Raw genomic sequence first — 16,002 nt, forward strand, 5'->3', positions numbered from 1 at the left:
ATATAAAGTTATCGTTTTATCTAAGCAATGTTAGGAATTTTAATTTCCACAGTTCAAATCCAAAGGTCAAGGGAAGCCACAGCTTTATTTTACCGGTGAAATAGGGCTATATTCGAGACTTTCTGAAAGGGCTTTTCTCTTTTATTCTGTGGATATATCTTCCTTTTCAGTAACTGGAAGTCAAGGTTCTGAAACCTTTTAACCTTTCAGAGGAAAAGTTCTTTGGTTTTGAAAGTGTTTAGTTTTCAGCTATGTTCATTTCAAGCTAAAATAGAAGCACACAAACTATAGAAGTTTAAGGATAGATAATTTAATCATTTCCATGATACAACATCCAGAAAATGGGACAAAAATTTTATTTTTTATCTCTCAGAATCAACAATTTGCAGAACCACCTTTTGCATTATTACAGCTGCAGGTCCCTAAACTTCCCTCTGTTAGTTCTTGTTGACTTTTCAAGACAAAATATTTCCAGGCATCTGGCAGTATCTACCAGGGGTCATGATATCCACCGCAGGATTCTGGTTTGCATTGCAGATGTAAAGTCAGACCTGTTGCTAGTGCATTCCAGACCCCCACAGAACTGCCCTTTTTCACAGGTCCGGTTCTTGGATGGGATTTTTAAGTGCAGCATAGGCCCAGAACAGATCTAGTTTGGGGACAAGTGGATTTTTTCAGCTTATTGGGGGATGACATGGTTGTATTGGCTCACTTTAGCCAAAACCTATACTATGCACTAGGCAAAGCTAATAGCTCCTCTAAGTCTGAGGCTATGGCCCTTAAACAGCAAAGTACAGCTTGCCCTCTCCAGACTTCTGCTTTAAGTGGAGATGTATCTAGAGGTCTTTTTCATGAGGTCTTACTTTGCTAATTGATTAATCTGTTAAGAATTGTATTTCTATTTGACCAAGCAGGTACTGTAGGTTTTATTTTTTATTTTAACTGATAATTCTAGCTGAAGGTGCTTAATAGGAGATTTCTTTTACATAATTTATGAAATGCGGTTGCTAATTGAGATGGATTTTTTTAAAGGAACAATTGCTTTTGTTTTTGACCAGTGGTTAGAGAAATAACAGCATGAAAGGAAAACATGCTTTAGAACTCTAAGATGGTAACAGCTATATTAAAATTCAATTCAATTTAATTGAATTCATTTTATTTCTATAGCGCCAATTTACAACACATGTCATGTCAAGGCATTTTACAGTTCACCAGATAATACAGTAAAATTGATTCAAAGTTTTCTGTCTAAGAAAAACCAGTTGATTGCATCGACTCATTGACTCAAAGGCAATCCCTCACACTAAGCATGCTTGTGGCAACAGTGGAGAGGAAAAACTCCCTTTGAACAGGAAGAAACCTCCAGCAGAACCAGGCTCAGTGTGAGCGGCCATCTGCCGAGGCCGACTCGGGTTCAAGGAGACAGAAGCAGAGATACAGAAAGCAACTGTAAAAGGTGATCCTGTCCAGGAAACACACATCCAGGCAGACGAGCTCTGAGCCAACTCCCATGTCAGAGGAAGAAGAGAGCACATCCAGCCAGTCACAGTCAGAGAAACAGGAATACACTTAAAAACAGGCCAATCTCAAACATCTATAAACAAAGGTGTTGATGGCAGCAGCACAGCTGATATTTCTCACCAGGATGGTGTCACAGCCAAACAGGAACAGACGAGGCAATCTACTATGAGAAAAAGCAGAGATAGCATAACATTTGAGACTGAACTAACAGATTCTGCAGAGTAGGAGAATATAGATAGAATGAAGCAGAACCAGAAAACCCTATTGTTCTTAGTTCAAAGTGTCTATAATAAATACTTTACTGCCACATTAGCAGGTACAACTTTACAATGGCTTTGAGAATTAATATAGAACCAGCCAATCACAAGGCCTTATCCCATTGCACGTAGGCAACTAGATGTTGCAAAGACAACATGCTAAACAAGACTTTATAATAGGTATAAAAAGTGATTCAAATATAGGACTTTCAGCCATAGTTGTTTTTCCCAGACTCTCTGCACTGAGCATCTCAAATAAATAATTTCACAAGGAGCAATCTCTCTGATTTAGAGAGAGTGGTCTAAAAAAAACAAGCATCCAGTAGTTAAGAGGATGAAAATGTCCTTTTGATGTCAGAAGCATGGGAAGACTGATCTAAGGAAACACTTAAGTGAATATCCAGTTGCTATAGCCGACTTGGATCTTATACTATCTCTGAAAGCATAATACATCAAACCTTGAAGCAACTGGACCAAAGCAACAGAAGACCAGACTGAGTGTTTCTCCCTTTGGCTAAGAAATTTAAATTAAAGATACAGTCTACAGGGCTTTACATTGGCACAGTGGGTAGCTCCTCTGCTTTGCAGCAAGGCAGAGGACGAAAAATGGATGGATGGAAATAGTAATTCAGCCTCCCTTCCTGAAGACTCTTTTTTTCTTGTTTAGCCGTTCCTTCAGTTCACTGTTGATACTAGGGCTACAACAACGAATCGATAAAATCGATAAAAATTGACTTTTAAAAACGTTGGCAACGAATTTCATAATCGATTAGTTGTGTCGCGCGATTAATGCGTCATCCGCCGCCGCCGTTATCACTGCCACTTGACTGAAACGGGTGAAGAAAAAAAAATTACAGCAGAGCGAGTCAGCGCTGCAGGTGTGCAGTGTTGCCAACTCAGCGACTTTTCAGACCCCTCCAGCAACTATTTTTTTTAAAAAAGCGACTAGCGACAAATCTGGCGACTTTTTACGGTGTCAATGGCGGCTTTTGGAGACTCTTACGTGAAAGCATGTATCGTTCCTACTCTTGTACCCCATCCCAACCCCGTTCTCCCGCAGGAGTCCCTCTCAGCGCTGCAGTCAGAGCCAGCAGGATGTTTACCCTCAGCGTCTAGACTGCAAATGAAGCGCGCATGCCCCGGGATTGACGGCGCAAATTGATCACAATAATTAAAATACCCTTTATAAATAAATTAACTTGCAAATAATGAGGGCAAGGCTTTTAAAGTTTAAATCTTCTGGCAAAGATAAAGTAAAGAAGATCCTGCAATTTATGGAAGTAAAGCAGAATAAAATCCAGTAAGATCAGTAATATGTCAATTAATTATATGCCACATTCCCATGTAAATATCTGTCTTTGGAGGATGTGTTTTTTAGCACCCCTAGTTCTCTCATTTTATTCCAAATACAATTTATAATTTGAAATATTTTTATCTCTATGGTTAAGTATTTTCTCAAGTAGCAACTTTAACTGCTATACTTTCCTGTCTTAAAAGGCAGAACTCTTCTAGTCTAAAAAAATATTATGTGATGAAATGGGGGGACCTATTGTTTGAACCCCTTAGAGGCTTTTAAGAACAAAAATGCCTGTCTTTTTTTGCGCTTTATGAAACAAAGTACCCTATATTTTGTGGATGTACAGCTACATTTCTCATGTAAGTTTGCGTAGTTTTAACAAAAACATTTATTTTTCATATTGCACCAGTACAGTTAATGAGCAACCTGTACTTGTGTGCTTGTTTGTTCTGTCTAAAATGTTTATTTTGGAATAAAGAGGTTAATATAAAACATTTTTTTTTCCCGATTCATCGATTAATCGAAAAAATAATTGGCCGATTCATCGATTTTTAAAATAATCGTTAGTTGCAGCCCTAGTTGATACACTGTTTGCTCATGGAGAAGCATCTCACTGTTCTGATGGGGATGTAGTAATCTAAATTGAAAGTTATAGTTAGTCACACAGTCACAACATTGATATCCTCTTTATGTGTCTGGCATATAGTAATACTCTGAATGAAAAGTGGAAGCCCTAACATCAAGATTACAGGGTGTAGATTTGAGTAAACCATGGATCCATTAAGCATTAAATGACCTAGGTTGCTGCTGGTGATGTTATGGTGTGAGAAGTAATTGATTTTGCATCCCTAAGAAATGTTCAGTTGGTAGTGAATGTTATTACTGATTGTGTACATCCATTTATGACTGTATGTTTTAATGCAGAGGTTCCCAAATTTTCAGCTTTTGACCCACAAATGCTACCAGAGTGGACTCCTCCCTATTGGTTGAGTGTAAAAGCATTTCAACAAAATCAGTTAACCATAGGTTTAATATTACAAGCAGTATTTATAACAATATTGATTAACTTATGCTTTTACATCTGTAAGCACATTACAAACTTTTTTTTTTGTTTTATTTCTGTAGTCGATCTTGGCCCTATACTGATTGATCAAGGACCTCAAAGGGGTCGGCACTCAAACTTTGGGTATCAATGTTCTGATGGCTTGCTCCACCTGGATATTCCAACAAAAATAAAATCTCAAAATGGCTTCTTCAACCCAAGAAGGAGTTTTCTGTTCAAAAATGACCACAGTCACAAGATCTTAATCAAGGTTGAGAACGGATATTTTATAAATCTGGATAATTTGCTTTATTTCATTAAGTCAAGATTGGCCAAAGAATGTTGAGGACCAATTTAGTATAATAAGAAGCACCTAAGTTATCAGTGACTGTTTTACTCAGTAAGAATGGGACCAAGTAAGCGTCAGACAGTAAGAATTTTATCCTCACAGAAGCATTGTTTTGTCATTTGTCTTGTGCTTTTATAATATTTTGCAACACATCATACAAACATGTGAACGTGCCTAAAGGAAAAAGCAAAGCCTCTGGGGATGCTGGGAAAGGAAAAAATCTCGACTTTTTTAATAGTTGCAGATAGTTTCTCATGAGACATTTAGTGAGGTCAGCTCATGAGCCATTTTCCCAGGCTTTCAGCATGATTATCCTATAGAAGGACGTAATGCATTCCTTACCCTTGTATCATAAAATCCTCTGAAGTATATCGACTTACCCCCTAAGTTCAACTCTGTGTATATAAAAAATAACACAGTCATCAAGCAGGGAAATTAAAACGCAGCACTTTATGCTGGATGTATGTAAATTTAATGCTTCTCACAAAGGTATATATTGAAGTAGAGCCACATAAGCAAAGTTTAAGAAAACAGAGCATGTTAAGAAGTATAAAGCTGAAAGTGGGAGATGATTGGTGTGTGTGTGCCTGTTTTAGAAGTTGGCCAGTCATCAGTAGAGTTCTAAGAGCAGTGAAGGAAGTCGTGGTTACAGATGACTCAGCCAAGCCATGTATTTCATTTTTTTCTCTCTCCACTCTTTCTTTTTGCGCTCTCCTCCCCCTGTCATCACACTCTCCTCTCTGCATTCTATTCATTCCTCTTTTCTATTCTGGATCTAAGTTTTCTGCCTTACTGTCACTCTTTCAATCTATAACCCCCAACCAATTTTTTTTTCTCTCTTCCTGTGATTCATTTAGGGCTGTTGCAGGTTTCTCTAGCTGTGTTGTGTGTCTGTGTGAAGCGAATACTCAGAAATGTCAGTGGGAAGATAGCTGGCTTCCTTCAGAGTGATTAAAACATTCCTTCTCTCTTCTTTTTTCCTTTCTTTCTCCTGTCTTCTCAGTGTTCACTGAAGACTTTCTGATGAAGAGGAGGATGAAGGGAGACAAACTGGTAAGTGAAAGCAAACTGAGCATTAGTTTAGTCATTGCTGACTTTTTCTGTTTTAGAATTAAAGGGAGAAAAATACAGTTCTAAGGAAAATAAATTGTATGTTTATTTTAATTGCTGGTATAAACACTCAATCATGGCTTCACATTTTTTTAATTCACGTTTGACTTCAGGGGGTCAAATGAAATATTTTCAAACCAAGCATGACGTTTCTAAATAATCCGAGTAATAGTATAAGGCTCGAAGCAGGAAGAAATCCAGATCTTAGCGGAAAATATACAGCGTTTTCTCACCCTTGATGATTTAAACTCAACTTTAAAAAGTTTTAATTTCATTTCAGTCTTAATACAATTTTTTAATGGCCCACTTTGATTTGTTTTCATTGAGCTTTGTTGTGTAAAATGCAGAAGATAGTTCAATGCTTTGCTGCGTAGGGCTTAAAATGGCCCAAGTGAGGTAAAATCAGAATGTGGATAATCACAGTTGGGGGAAATAAACTGTTTTCAACCTGTTGGTGGAAAGGCCAGCTGTGGCGAAAAGGGACTACGTTTTCCACTTGTCCTGTGACCAGCTGCTCTAAATTTAGTCATGTAATCATATTGTGATGCGCTGTCCGCACCTTGAAAGGTCTAAAGTGAAAGCGTTTGTGTTAGATCTCTTGGTGGATATTGTAGCAGCCATCCTCACAATGAAAGAAACACTATCAAAGAACTAGAAGTTTGGGAGCGATTTTGTACAGAAATGAATCTTTTAGTGAAGTTGGTGAGAGTTTCAGGGTCTCCACCGATGCATATCTTATTTGTTAGCTCTACCATAATAATAATAAAGAAAATATACATAGTATCTGACTACAAACCCTTTGCTATAATGGAGTTTTGTAAGAATGTACAAGAGACACAGAAATGGATCAATCTTTGTTCTTTACCCACTGGTAGTTAGGGATGTTTTGTTCCATCTAATGAAGATTTGCTTTAGTAATCCCATCTGCAGAAAATAAAATGTTACTTATATTAAAGACATAAATCTTAAACTTTTCATTATGTAAATATCTCTCCGTATCATGTGACTACCTTTCTGTAGCTCATCTATTGGGGGTACATAAACTTCAACTTCCCAGCAGTTTATTTAAAAATACTTAAAACCAAAGTCTCATTAGATGCTCATTTGATTTTTTTTTCTTCTTAGTGTTGGCCAGCTAAGTATAAAGTATAAATTTAGCACAATCTTTATGTTATTATACAACACTTGACATTTTGTATGAAATTGTTGAATTCTGCCATTCTTGGCATACAAATGTCGTATCTGAAGAAGTTAAAACATGGCAACAAACGTGGTAGATTAATTTTCCTATTGGTTAATGTTTTTGTTGTTGTTTTTTTTTAGCTTTAAAACATTTTATCATATTTGGCAGTAATTGTCATTACATTGTGAAAAGAACAGAGCAACAAAATTCACTCTTTGCATTTCACTCTGCTCCCTATTCCCATGGGGAACAGTGGGCTGCCATTGTGTGGCGCCCAGGAAGCAGTGTTGGGTTAAGGGTCTTTGCTCATGGAGCCAGAGTGTCAATCTGTGGGAGTGGGGCTTTAACTCAGAACCTCAGGATTCCAAGCTCTATGCCCTAACCACCAGGCTGCCACTCCCTTTATTATGGTATTAATCAATACAGTTTGAAAAACATATTTTTTTCTGCAGTTGGATTATTTAGCCATATAATATTCACTGTCTCTCTTCCTCTTCCTGACCACACCCCCATTTTATCCCCTCCGCTCATCCACACACTTGGCCATGTCTCAGCTTTGCCCTCTTTGGCTCCATCTTTCAAATTCTGGCCCTATGCTTTTACATTGTGCTTAGTTACATTTGAAACTTGTTGTTGGGATAACTAAGTGTAGGGTGTTGTTCAGGTTATCTAGGTGAGGCATCTGTCCATCTGTTAAACTACTGGCATATCCACTTTGGAGAAACATTTGAAAGACTGCAAAAGTGATGTACGCAGATTTTTGTTTGTGCTTAGCACAGATAGTAACTTATGACCATTCTTAACAGTAATTTCAGATCATTTAGGGGTTCCTCGTTGTTGCATTAACAAATAATGTCTATCTTTGTTGCCTCTCCTCAAAAACTGTTAGATCATAAGTTTACCTTCTTCCTATGTTAAAATGCTCATGGCCACAGAGGTGCCTGGAGGACCCTGGATTAGCACAGGTAAGATAATAGCAGTCTAAATATGAACTGTAGTAAAGATATCCCCCCTCCCTCAAACACCAGACATCATTTAGACTTTGGTTTGTAGGTAAAAAATGGTTGGTGCATTATAGTCTTGATTTAGTCCAGAAATAGCTTTTGAAAGTTGTTCGGTTTGATTTTGTCCCACTTAAGTCCAATAATAGACGTTAAAAAAACGTTGAAAACCCAATTTTTTGTCTTTTTTTAGCTGACTTTTCAATTATCTGAAAATTACAGCTCTTCACCTTCACTTTTTAACCAAATAGACATCATTTGGACATAAATCATGAAATCTTTCAACCAATTTTTGCTCGCTGAGTCAGAAGATTTCTATAATCCATGTTATTTTTGAGTTTGGATCGCTAATCTGAATAACTCAGCAATAGCTAATTTTTGTGATTCACAGCAACATTGCTTTGCTTAAGTCATAAAAGACTTGCTACCTTTAATGTAAATAGGTCAAACGTTTTTGCTTAAAAAGTTGACAATTTTAGTTGACAAAACTTCAGTGTACATCTCTTAAACACTTTGTAAACAAAAATATACAGAGTTTTAATAATGCCTACATAGTTGATTGAATATTGGTCCATATTTCTGTCGTCTATTCCTGCTTATCTCTGCTCATACGGGCTGGTACTTTTCTCTGCAGTCATTGAGCTAGAGTAGGGTTCACCAACATGGTGCCCATGGGCACCAAGGGGCCCTCAAGGACCACATGGAGTGCCCTTAGAGTCTTCTGAAAATAGAATGACTCAACAGTGAGCTACGTTTGAAATTTCACTGTATTCTGTTGCTCTTCTTTTTTTAATTGGGTTATAGAACATTTAATCATTTAATCATATATGGCATTTAAGCAGTTATAGAGATTTCAAAAAGAAAATTATAAATTTAAAGAAATGATAAAGATATGTTTATGATGTATGAAGTTTAGGTGAACGTTGACCCTTGCAATTCATAGGTCAGTATTGGTAGCCCTTCCTGTGACTCAGTACCCCTGAAATAGCCCTCAACTGTAGAAAGGTTGGTGACCGCTGAGCTAGAGGTAGGGTACTCATGAAGAAGTCAACAGTGTTTAAAATATGCTTCTAAAAATAACCCACGTTCTAAAATATATATTTTTTGAAATACTCTTGTATTAGTAGTACACGTAATATTATTTTTATATGCTCTGATTCGCAGTAGGTCTTCTATTGAGCCTTTAACCGCAAGTCTTTTGGAATAGTCTGAGAGTTTTATGAGACCGCAACTGGAAGGAGTGCCGACTGAAATAAGAAAACAAATGGTTTCGTTTAACAGATAATCAAAAAATTTACTTTTCAGTTTCTTTGAAATGTTGCCTTAGTAAGTAACTATTTCTGAAAGAGCTATGAAAAATTGTTGGAACTATGCAAGTACAGAATTCATAAACAAACATAACTGAGTTATAAGTCAAAATATTCACAAGATTTATAAATATCAAAACCTAGATCACAGTAAAGTCACTAAAACCACCAGTTAACACTTTACAATATGAAGTGCTGAGCAAGCTAAACCATCGGAAGAGATATCATTATTTCAGTAAAGTTTGTAATAGAGGAGCAACGAAAATCAAAACTGTGTAAGGCAGAGTTAAAAAATGGTGCTTTGTAGCTGCTGCAAGCTAAACAGACTGAATGTCATTAACATTTAAACTTCTTGTTCTAAGTATAACTTACTACTATTTTTTTTTTGTTGTAAACACCTTTCATAAAGTGTTGACAGTACAAAAAGGCTTCAAAGAAGTCTTGTCTCGGTTGAATGCCTTCCACATCACAAATGTCGGGCTTTGATCGGCTTATTTCAACCTACAGTGTCGGTCAAATGGCTACAGAGGAAAAAAAAAAGCATTTTATGCCCTTTTGTTTTTTGCTGTTTCCTCCTTTAGTCACTCCTTTTATGATGCCTGACAGGTGGTATCAGTTTCTGTAAGATGTCTTTGAAAGGTTTACACACACACACACACACACACACACACACACACACATACACACATGTTACAGTGACAAAACACACTCACTCCCACTTATGCCAGCCTTGTTCCATCAAACCCCCCTCCTCCCCCCACCGTTTACGGTAACTGCGTGTTTTTGTCATCTGTGGGCCTGGATGAAGTGATGATGTTAGTTTTGGTATCAAGTCAATGGCTGTGCATCTCCACACCGACAGATACTGAGAGTACTGCAGTGTGGCAAGGCGTAGGAGGGCTGTGACAGAGATGACTCAGCTCTCTCTGTTGCCGGGCAGAGTAAAGCTCTCCCAAACCCATGCAATACAAAAAAAGACAAAAAGATACTTAGCTAACCAGTCATCGGTCATTGTGGAGCCATCCAGGGTAAAAGTTATACAAATATCAACAGAATATGATTTGTAATTGATTTTGATATTTCGGCTTTTTTGTTCCTTATGATTTTGGAAAAAGTTTAAGCTGACGTACAGCTAACGTCTACAGCCTACATGTATAATTCAAACCTTTGTTGAATAAAAAATATCACTGCATCTATAAAAGCTTTTGGTTGTACCTCAAACCTTTTGCATAATGAAATTGATTCACACCTGAAAACATGCTGGATTAACTCTGGTCCAGTTATTGTTATTTCGGTCACACACGATGGGTTCAATATAGACTAATTTCATCTTTTTTTTGATCTAGCAATACAGGGTTTGATGAAAACACGGAATACTATTTTTTTCAAAAATAATTAGGGTTTAAATTGACCACTGTCAAAAGAGACACCAGAAAGGCTTTTCTTATATGATAGCGGTTTCTGTTTTACTGTGATATCTGATCTGCCGATTCAGATTTGAACAATTTTAGTTTTTCATCACATATTGCATCACATATAAAAGTACTGCAAGTTCTTTGATAAAGTTAGTAATTTTGAATCCAAGAGAAAATGAAAGAGTCGCAAGTTGTTGTTTTTTTGTCATTGATTCACCAAAGGAAATCTCTACCCTTTAACAGCTTTTAATGAAAATCAAAAGTGTTACAGTATGTTCTTCATAAGTTTATAGAATGAAAACAGTGTGACTTTTTCAATTAAATTAGGAGAAAAAATTGCTCCTACCAATATTTGGACAATTGAAATGTGCATCTCTGCTAAGGCCTGCTAATGGCAAAATAATTGATATAAAATTAGGCTTAAAATGAATATGCTTAGTTTAACTCTGCATCAAAACATATTAAAAAGAAATAAGACAACTAGGAATTTAGAGCAAATAAAATAATTTATGGAAAATAATTGAATAGGGCAAACAAAGCTTAGACATTTTATACAAACCTGTCATGTATTTGTTCTACTCTTTGCATTGTTGGTCAAAATTTCAATTGTTACTGATGTAGTTAGTAAAAAGGTTCATGTATGTTTTCAAGAAACCATTAAGTAGATTTCACTGATGCTTTATAGCCTGTTTTTTGAGTTTGGATATAAGTGTGAATGTTGCATGTAGCTGTAGTTTTAGCCTTAGTTTTTTGCTTTACAGGCAAAAGGGTTACAGTAATGTTAACATGAATGAATCAATTTATTCTAGTGTGAAGTCAAGTTATTATAACAACCACCTAAGGTTACCATGTTTATACAGAGGTGTACTAAGGTCTAATCAGACTGGCACTGTAGAGATTTCAAAATGGCTGCTTCTTCTAGTCTCTTTTCTGTAGATATTTAATTACTGGGGTCATTTTTCTTATGCTTTAGGTTACACATAACCCATGTCCTTCTGTAATACCATTAACTCAGTATATGGGTTGAAGAGGTAACCTAAAACAGATTTATGTTGCTTATAGCATTAGAATGTTACATACCAATTGGATATGATAAGGAAATGCACATTTAACCTTGAATTTTCTGCCAAAAATGCCTCGGTATAGTTAAAATTAAATAAAAGAGTTTAGTATTATAAGTTGCTAGATTTTTCTATATAACGCATTTTCTGTAGCCTGCCAATAAATTAATTAGATTTTTGAGCCTTTAATTTTGAAGCAAATTGTGCAACAGACAATCAGCAAGCAGACTCAAGTGGTGTGAGATTTGATTCTGAACAGATTTTCTGAGATTAATAATATCTCAAAGCTGATGCCTGCTTAAGTATTTAAAAAAAATAAGCATTCTTGCAACTGTATCTTTTTGATCTGTCTCTTAAAAGTGGAGAAGTGGGTTTGCACTGACATCCGAGGAATAGCTATTTGCCTTTCTACTATCTATATGATAAAACTATGGCTCAATGTGGTTTTATTTGGGAGAAGATATGAGTTCATTTTGCAAAGAAGTTCTCATTGTAGACTTCAAACAAAGGGATTTTTCCCAACTTCGTCATTCTACTTTCTCTCTGGGATCGCATTAGGATCAATAACCCCTGAAATATATCTCATCTTTGACGTGGGATACAGCCAAGGGATACACATGACTACATATCCCTTGAGGAATGCAGCAATGGGCTTTTTTCTTGTTTACTAGATTCACCTAGAAATACTGATAAACTAAGTTATTTACAATGATTCATTGTTGAATTTTATTTTTTTGTGTAAACTAGAGAAAGCTTCTAATTAGCATGGACTAAGCTAAGGATACCTAATTCAAAAACAATGGCTATATTTGAATGAATCTTATTTTTTTTTTTTTTTAAGGAGTTCCAAATTTCAGTATGAAACTGAAGACAGATTTTTTGTTAATTTTTTTTATCCAGCAGGTATTTGTTTTTCATGAAACTGACTGAATTTAGTGCATTCTTAAGGAAAATGTCATTTGCTGGCATATTTGCTGGGAACTGAGGAATGTGCAGACATCAGCTCAACACACTAAATAGTTTGTTTTCATTTCATCCAGTCCTTATATATATTTTTTTTTTAATGTGAACGTCATTTGATCAAAAGTACGTTTCAAGAAGCACCATACTCTATATGTGCTATTTCACTAAAGTGACTGTTACGCCTTTTGGAGAGCCCCACATCTGCAAAAGAAACAATGTGAAATCACATATCAGTTTGACTCAGCTTCTCTAAAATTTATTTTTATCCTTTGAGTGTTTGGCAGGCAATGCAGAGAACAAGGGAGAAAAAAAATAGCAAAGCAACTGCTGAGCATGCAAATGAAATCAGAATGAACTTTTTGTAAATTGCTGGTGGGGTTGTGCATGTGTGTATGTTGGAGTAATATAAGTTTACATTTCTAACTATTTTCTAGCCATGTTGAACACCTTTTACTTTAGAAGGAAAGTTGCTCTACTAGAGTGGTTCCATTTTGCAGGAAACACCTCTCCATTGCACTGTTTTCCTTTAGGTCTGCGTATATATATATATATATATATACACTCACCGGCCACTTTATTAGGTACCCCATGCTAGTAACAGGTTGGACCCCCTTTTGCCTTCAGAACTGCCTCAATTCTTCGTGGCATAGATTCAACAAGGCGCTGGAAGCATTCCTCAGGGAGTTTGGTCCATATTGACATGATGGCATCACACAGTTGCAGCAGATTTGTCGGCTGCACATCCATGATGCGAATCTCCCTTTCCACCACATCCCAAAGATGCTCTATTGGATTGAGATCTGGTGACTGTGGAGGCCATTAGAGTACAGTGAACTCATTGTCATGTTCAAGAAACCAGTCTGAGATGATTCCAGCTTTATGACATGGCGCATTATCCAGCTGAAAGTAGCCATCAGAAGTTGGGTACATTGTGGTCATAAAGGGATGGACATGGTCAGCAACAATACTCAGGTAGGCTGTGGCATTGCAACAGTGCTCAATTGGTACCAAGGGGCCCAAAGAGTGCCAAGAAAATATTCTACACACCATGACACCACCACCACCAGCCTGAAGCGTTGATACAAGGCAGGATGGATCCATGCTTTCATGTTGTAGACGCCAAATTCTGACCCTACCATCCGAATGTCGCAGCAGAAACCAAGACTCATCAGACCAGGCAACGTTTTTCCAATTACCCCCCCAAAAAAAAAAAAATTTTAAAAAAGGGGGGGGGTTTTTTTTTTTTTTTTTTTTTAAAAAAAAAGGGGGGGGGAAAAAAAAAAAAATTTTTAAAAAATTTTAAAGGGGTTAATTTTTTAAAAATTTTTTTGGGTTTTTTTTGGTTTGGGTTAAAATTAATTTTAAATTTTTTTTTTTCCCCCTTTTAAAATTTTGAAAAGGGGCCCCCCCTTTTTTGGGCCCCAAAAATTTTTTTAAAAGGGTTTTTTTAAAAAATTTTTTTTCATTGGGGCCCCGGACCCTTTTTGGGGAAATTTTGGGGGTTTTCCCCCCAAAAAAAAAATTTTTTTAAAAAAAAGGGTTTGGGGGGGTTTTAAAATTTTTTTTTTGGAACCCCGGGAAAATTTTGGGGGGGGAAAAAAAACCCCCCCCAAAAAAAAATTTTTTTTTTGGGGGGGGGGTTCCCCCCCAAAAAAATTAAACCAAATTTAAAAACCCCGGGGAAAAAAAAATTTAAAAACCCCCCCCCCCCACAAAGGGGGGGGGGGTTTTTTTTTAAAAAAAAAAAACCCCTTCCCCCGGGGAAAAAGGGGAAACCCCGGAAAATTTTTCCAAAAAGCCCCCAAAAAAAGGGGGAAAAAAAGGGGTTTTTTTGGGTTTAAAGGGGGGCCCCCCCCCCCCCCAAAACCCCCCCAAAAATTTTTTTTCCCCCCTTTTTAAAGGGGAAATTTTTTTCCCCCCCCCCCCCCCCCCTTTTTGGTTTGGGAAACCCCCCCAAAAAACCCCAAGGGTTTTTTTTTCGGCCCCCCTTTTTTAAAGGGGGGGTTTTTTTTTTTTCCCCCTTTTAATTTAAAAAATTTTTTTCCCAAAAAAACCCCCCCAAAAAGGGCCCCCCCCCCCCCCCCGGGGTTTTTTTTTTGGGGGGTTTTTAAAAAAAAGGGGGAAGGGAAACCCTTTTTTTGAAATTTTTAAAAACCCCCCCAAAAAAAAAAAAGGGGGGTTTAAAATTTTTTTTTAATTTTTTTTTTTTTTGGAAAAAAGGGGGGAAAAAATTTTTGGTTTTTTTAAAAAAATTTTTTTTTTTTTAAAAAAAAATTTTTTTTTTTTTTTTATTTATTTTTGTATTTTTAAAAGGGGAAATTTATGTATGTTAAAAAAAAAAAAAAGGGGGGGGGGGATGTTATTTTATTTAAAAATTTTTTTTTATGTAAATTTTTTTTTTTTTGGGGGGATTTAAAAAAATTTTTTTTTTTTTAAAAAATTTTTTTTTTTTATTAAAAATTTTTTTTTTTTTTTTTTTTTTATTATGGAAAATGTATTTATTAAATTTTTTTTTTATTGTATGTTATTTAAAAAAAAGTATGGGATTTTTTATATATTTTTTTGGAAAAAAAATTTTTTTTTTTTAAAAAATTTTTTTTTTTTTTTTTTTTTTAAAAAAAAAATTTATTATATTAAATTTTTTTTTAAAAAAAATATTTTTTGTTTTTTTTTTTTTTTTTTTTTATTATATATATAATTTATTTTTGTATAATTTTATTTATTTTTTTTATTAAATATTTATAAATTTAAAAATTTTATTAAAAATAAAAATTTTTTTTTTTTATATATATAAAATAATTTTAAAAAAAAAATTTATTTTTTTTTTTTATGTTATTTAAAAAATTTTTAAAATTTTTTATTTTTAAAAAATAAAAAAAATTTTTTTTTTTTTTTTTTTTTTTTTTTTTTTTTTTTTAAAAATTTTTTTTTTTATTTATTTTATTATATATATATTTTTTTTTTTTTTTTTTTTTTAAAAATATAAAAAAATTTTTTTTTTTTTTTTGGGGAAATTTTTTTTTTTGTTTTATATATTTAAAAAAAATTTTTTTAAATTTTTTTTTATTTTTTTTTAAAAAAAAATAAAAAATTTTTTTTTTTTTTTTTTTATGTTTTAAAAAAATTTTTATGTATTTTTTTTTTTTTTTTAAAAGGGGGGAGGGGTTTTTTTTAAAAAAAAAATAATTTATATATTTTATTTTTTTGGGGATTTTTTTGGATGGGGTTTTAAAAAAAAAATTTTTTTTTAAAAAATTTTTTTTTTTTTTTGTTAAAAAAAATTTGTTTTTTTTAAAATAAATTTGTTATTTTTAAAGGGGGAAAATTTTTTTTTTTAAAAAATTTTTTTTTTTTATTTTTTAAAAGGGGGTTTTTTTTTTTTTTTTTTTTTTTTAAAAAAAAAAGTTTTTGGGGGGTTTTTTATTTATTGTATGTGTATTTTTATATATTAAAAGTTTTTTTTTAAAAAAAAAAGGGTTTTTTAAAAAAAAAAATT

At 34.5% G+C, this 16,002-nt stretch overlaps 1 long non-coding RNA gene across 2 annotated transcripts in view; it reads left to right on the forward strand.

Annotated features, from left to right (window-relative positions):
• The window catches only part of LOC119790228, a 127,497-nt gene that overhangs the window by 28,663 nt on the left and 82,832 nt on the right, over positions 1–16,002 (forward strand). For both annotated transcript variants that reach the window (XR_005281690.1, XR_005281689.1), the window contains one exon: positions 5,470–5,519. This is a non-coding gene — a long non-coding RNA (uncharacterized LOC119790228). The remainder of the gene's footprint in view (positions 1–5,469; positions 5,520–16,002) is intronic.

Source organism: Cyprinodon tularosa, unplaced genomic scaffold, assembly GCF_016077235.1.
Source record: "Cyprinodon tularosa strain WSP-4 unplaced genomic scaffold, ASM1607723v1 ctg359, whole genome shotgun sequence".
Taxonomy (NCBI): Eukaryota; Metazoa; Chordata; class Actinopteri; order Cyprinodontiformes; family Cyprinodontidae; genus Cyprinodon; species Cyprinodon tularosa.